The sequence below is a fragment of the Sycon ciliatum genome, chromosome 4, assembly GCF_964019385.1.
Source record: "Sycon ciliatum chromosome 4, ocSycCili1.1, whole genome shotgun sequence".
Classification (NCBI taxonomy): Eukaryota; Metazoa; Porifera; class Calcarea; order Leucosolenida; family Sycettidae; genus Sycon; species Sycon ciliatum.
In genome coordinates, this window is record NC_088646.1 from 30895383 (window position 1) to 30901347 (window position 5965).

General features: G+C 43.2%; 1 long non-coding RNA gene across 1 annotated transcript; it reads left to right on the forward strand.

The window, feature by feature from the left end:
- Positions 1-1619: 1619 nt before the first annotated feature.
- LOC135815586 (uncharacterized) lies at positions 1620-5668 on the forward strand. Its single transcript, XR_010553312.1, has 3 exons — positions 1620-2111; positions 5005-5118; positions 5505-5668. It is a non-coding gene; the product is annotated as an uncharacterized LOC135815586 (long non-coding RNA).
- Positions 5669-5965: the final 297 nt, after the last annotated feature.

The following is a 5965-nucleotide window of genomic DNA, read 5'->3' on the forward strand; positions in this document are numbered from 1 at the left end:
TCAGTAGGTGTCTTTGCTGCTTCTTTCCCTTCATTGGTAGGGTTGTGCTTGAATAGTACAAGTGCTTGAAGTAAAATAAAATAAATAGAACATGTGGAACATAAATCTAATCAAGCATCAGTACATGTATTGCGAATTTCAACTTCAAAGCACATGAAATCACAATGATCACGAAGTTTATGTAATCAGGAGTACACCCTGTGTTCAACGAACACATACACACATGCTGTATTGCGCACACACATGTACACATATGCGTGCAGCCCCACCCCATCCCACAGACACACACATGCAGCGCGCACATCCATACACATGTGCGTGTACCCCCCCCCCCCCCAAACACACACACATTCCTACCCATACACATGTGCGTCCCCCCCCCCCCACACACACACACGTGTGCACATACAGATACACAAACACACACGCACGAACACACACACACACAAGATACGTGTAAGTGTACATGGTCTTCCTGGTGCAGATGCTGAGCCAGCACAATGGAAAATACCTCCATCAAGATGCTTGATCAAGTGTTGTGATGATGGCACTGTTTGTTTGTTTTTACAAAGAAGTGTGGGAAAGATTACAATGCATTATAATTCATAATTGTTCTTTGCCTTGTACTGTGCAGACCAGAATGCTTCGCTATCAACTCCTGGCTTTCCATCGGCATGGTGTTCAGCTGCAGCGGCATCTGGTCCGGGGAGTTCAAGTTGCTGGATGACTGCACTGACACAGGTTGGGTTTGCGTTGGCAATGCGATACGGCAGTCATCCCACATCACGAGCTACATGTTTATGTAATTTATATTGTCGCTCGTCCAGCAACGTCAAGGCTCTGCATGTAAACACAGGAGAACACCATAATACTACTCAGGGGATAATAATTTTGGATATCAATTTCGTGACAATTATTGGATTCACACAATATTCACAACGTATGCAACACGATGCTGTCTATTGACACTACTTCAAACTGAAGTGCTCACTACTCCTCTCCCGTTTTCATCTCCCTCTACCTTATGAATACTCTGCATTACTGGTTTCGTTTCTACCCTTTCCATTGCTGCCTGCTCCCAGTTTTTTTCAATGCACAGCACCACCTTGACAGTCATTTTTGTGATTTGATGTACACATACTTTGAAGTTCAAATTCGAATTTCATGATCAGATTTTTGTTCCACATTTTCTATTTATTTTTACTTGAAGCACAACCCTACCGATGAAGGGAAAGAAGCAGCAGAGAGACACCTACTGAGTCTAATGACTGCCACTGTCAGTTCTCAAACAAAAACAATTTTTGTCGAATTGAAAAATCTCACCTGTTAGTGTTGCTCACTAGCCACTAGTGACTAGAGTTGTTCGTCCACGAAATTTGCAATATGCCACTACGGTACCAGCAAGAGTAGGTAAGTTGGCATAGAACAACAGCTATGCAAAGCCATGTTCATCTCCTCTTCACTTTGGAAGGCAGTACAAGCACCCTTCATACCTCGACATTGCCTTGGAGTGGAAGCAAATATACCCATGAGTTTTCCAATTCGCTACGATCGATCTCGGGGTGATGATCGTGTCTTCTTCATCACCACTGCAGCCTGGACAGCCTTCGGGAAGACATGTGTCACTCTCCTGCTCAACAGATTCCTACATCTAGATTTGGTTACCGTCAGGGAACGAAACAGAGCTGCAAAACACCAAAGTAATAATTGTTTTCTTCCATTCAATTACACTGCTGAACATGCACAGCATGGTGACAGCTAAGCAGTACGCACGTCATCAAGGCCAATTTCCAAATATGGGAGGTGTTATGTATGAAATTTGACACAGTTCCTCTTCTCTGATCGGCTCGAGACATAGCTCATCGGAATCAGTGCCCAATTCTCCTTCGGATAAGCCATACTTATTTTTGGCGTTCAGTTTCCCTTTAACGGAATACTCAATGACAGGTGATCTCTGAGTTGACCAGTTTCCTTCGATTCATTTGCTTATGCTCACCCTTTCATTTACGGAAACGTGTGCTGAACTGCTGATTGTATTCGGATTTAGAGCCATTTCTATCTCTTTGCCCTTGCCTACAGTGTGCGGAGATCGGGAGTTCACCTTCTTGACGGTAAGGCTTATGTTGCTGCTGAGGCTTAGATGCGTCGTTGAAATACTCATGTTCATTGTACATTGGTACGTTACAAGTAAGGCACTGGTCAGTGGCATACTATCGTTGGCAGTTCCCAATCTGGAGGGAAAGGTTGAAGGACCCATTGACCGAGTATGCAAAATAAATTCGCATATCAGGGAAAATTAGAATGATTCTCCATTATGGAGAGGTTCAGTGACTTGTTTGCTTCATACGAAACAAGCCAATGGGTGCAGTCTTGTAACGTGCGTCGGCGAGGCTAGGAGGCTACTACCCACAGTCAGTCAACTAACGTATCAGAACTTACTCCGGCACGGCCTGGAGGTTATCTTATATCAAAGTGAAAGTGAACTTGCTCTCTCTCTCTCAGCTCAGCTCTAATCTGAGCTAATCTGATGGTGGCAGAAAAGACAGCAGCTTTTATAGGCAAGCAAAGTATGTATAGCAAAGCAGGCGGCGGTAGGAAAGTAAGGTTAGTAAGCCATTGCAGTGATTACGAAATCATCCTTCTAGTACAAGTTCTAGAATAGTGGAGAAGGCAAACCTAGATCATCATTGCTATACAGGTAGATGAAGTGAGCATTGCGTAATATTAACATAATGACTAAGCGAGGTATTCTAGAAGATGAGATATCTATATTATGCAATTTAGTCAGCAACATTACTCATCGGGCATATGACGTGGGAAGTCTGGAATAGTCCGGAACAACATGACATACATGCGTACATGAGTCATGACTGTACCAACTAGTAGTAGTAACTAAAAGGAAGTGATACTAGAAGTGATGACAGCAGCATGCATGGAAGATCTATGATCAGGCTTCTAGAAGCGCGGTACTCCTGATGTAATCAAATCATATGTGAGGTACATGATGTAGGACTTGTCCGAAAGTAGTAACAAGAGTAATTATAAGAGTCATGCAAAATACATGTCATGTACTAGTCATGTGTAAACTGTAAAGCAGGGATACTACACCCTCCCTTCCTACACTAAATCACGCCCTCGTGATTTGACAGAGAGTTCGATGATGTATGATGAACAGTACTCACTAGAAGGCACCGTCAGTAGGTGGACTGGACAACTAACTTGCATTCACGTACATGTATTCTTGAATCTTGAACAGAGTGCTTGATATTCGGACGAAAGGGTGACAAATGACACTAGTAGTAGTAGTAGTTGCTCGAGCTCAGCAGCAGATCATAGGAGGCGGTGTGAACGTCATAGTAGATAGCGTATTACTTGTAGAGCGTCAACCGTAATATGGCAAATAATATCGGAAATGATAACGTTTTTTTAGAGTAGACAGAAGAACTGAACTGATAATAAATCAAAAAATAGAAGCACACCAGGTTCTCACCATCTCACGGGGTCAAAAAGGGAATATTGTCCTCCAAACAGGACCGAAAAAAAACACAGTTGACTTGCTGCACAACCCTGGCACAACCTGCCAGCCAAATCGCAGTTCCAAGCCAAACTGAGTACACAAGGGCATTCTCACACACATTGTCCCAGGTTAGCTAGGTAGACCGTGGCTCACCATGATCGGACGCCTACCGGACTAAACTGGATTCACTCACTCGCATAAAGGAAGACTGAAGAGAATAGAAAGACTGAAGGAAGACAGGAAAGAGAATGCCATACCTGGAATCAGCTTACATTGGACATGGAGCTTGATCGGTAGAGACGCTGTCCGTCATCGTTTCAGGCTAGGGGGAGACATGGCGGGCGAAGGAGTAGCGGCAACTGACGCATCGGGTTGGGCCATGCTGGTACCAATTTACCGCTGCCATCAATTCTGTAGTGCGGCTGCCATCATTGCAGTACAGATACTAGGTGGGTTCGAATCTAGCAATTATAAAATTGAACCACCGCTGCCATCAATGTAACGTGCGTGATCTAAGGCAATCCCACCGCTGCCACCAATGTAACGTGCGTCGGCGAGGCTAGGAGGCTACTACCCACAGTCAGTCAACTAACGTATCAGAACTTACTCCGGCACGGCCTGGAGGTTATCTTATATCAAAGTGAAAGTGAACTTGCTCTCTCTCTCTCAGCTCAGCTCTAATCTGAGCTAATCTGATGGTGGCAGAAAAGACAGCAGCTTTTATAGGCAAGCAAAGTATGTATAGCAAAGCAGGCGGCGGTAGGAAAGTAAGGTTAGTAAGCCATTGCAGTGATTACGAAATCATCCTTCTAGTACAAGTTCTAGAATAGTGGAGAAGGCAAACCTAGATCATCATTGCTATACAGGTAGATGAAGTGAGCATTGCGTAATATTAACATAATGACTAAGCGAGGTATTCTAGAAGATGAGATATCTATATTATGCAATTTAGTCAGCAACATTACTCATCGGGCATATGACGTGGGAAGTCTGGAATAGTCCGGAACAACATGACATACATGCGTACATGAGTCATGACTGTACCAACTAGTAGTAGTAACTAAAACTAAAAGGAAGTGATACTAGAAGTGATGACAGCAGCATGCATGGAAGATCTATGATCTTCTAGAAGCGCGGTACTCCTGATGTAATCAAATCATATGTGAGGTACATGATGTAGGACTTGTCCGAAAGTAGTAACAAGAGTAATTATAAGAGTCATGCAAAATACATGTCATGTACTAGTCATGTGTAAACTGTAAAGCAGGGATACTACAGTCTCATCTCGTGAAAATCTCGTACTTGTAAAATTGGATTTGTTTACTCGAGTCTGCACTGGGCTGTTTGATTTGTGAGTACCGCCGAGATTGCACTGCACCAAATAAAGTTGCATGCCGCCAAAAGCAAAAATTACGATCTGCAATCTGTTTGTAGTACCTGCGAGAATGTGCTGTACATGTATCGTACTTTCTCTGTTGCTGTTTCAGTTGCCGTCATGTTGCTAAAGAAAGGTTCAGTGCCTCATTTGTTTCATACGAGACGAGTCAATGGGTCGGTGTGGCGTAGAATCTTTCGCTGTAGAAGAAATCTATTCATACCGGGTATGTCTATTGGAGAAATAATTGTATTCACTGGTTATAAAATAGGTTAAGACAAACTCACAGAATAAATACCATCGGTCCCTTGGTGTTCGTCCTAAAGAGGTTTGACTGGATATCATTCATACTCACCAAAAGATGTGCAGCATTTTATTATTATGGAGTGCCTTGTTTATCTCTCAGTACCTCCAGGGTACCCTGTAAAAAGGCCTTAGGCCTGTAGGGATTGCCCTATCAAAAATTTGACAATTTGATAATAATAACCTCCAACCATAGCCTTGCCCCTTTTATCCTCAGGATCAGTGTAGTTGTTGGAACGAGGTGTCAGACTCAACAATGTTTACATTTTAATACATGTTTATTGTTCCTCCTTTGCTGTGTTGTTTTAGAAAATCGTGGACTAACAGTTTGAAGTCATTGAACTACTTCCAAAAGTTGTATCGACATCAACAGGATTACGATTTCAGTGCAATATAATACAGGATGACCTTATCACGATAACCCTTGATTATAAACAATTATAAGCACAGAATCAACAAAAACATCTGCGATACGCACCTTGCAGAAAATGGCACTACATTTTTTGTTTGTTGTAGCATAACGCATGTTCTTCTGCGGGGGAAACATGTGGTTAGGGGACGTCGCAAAAGTTTTTTGTCGTCCCTGAAACGAACATGATTCATTTGGGGGGGGGGGGGGGGGAGGGGGTGCGAGCCAAAATCGCAAAGTCGACCGACACTGTACATATGACATGTACATGCATGCGATTTTCGTCGTCCAGCGTAGCAAACTGTGTTCGTTTCAGAGGGAGGGGAGGGGGTCCAAGTACGAAATGAACGATGTTCGTTTC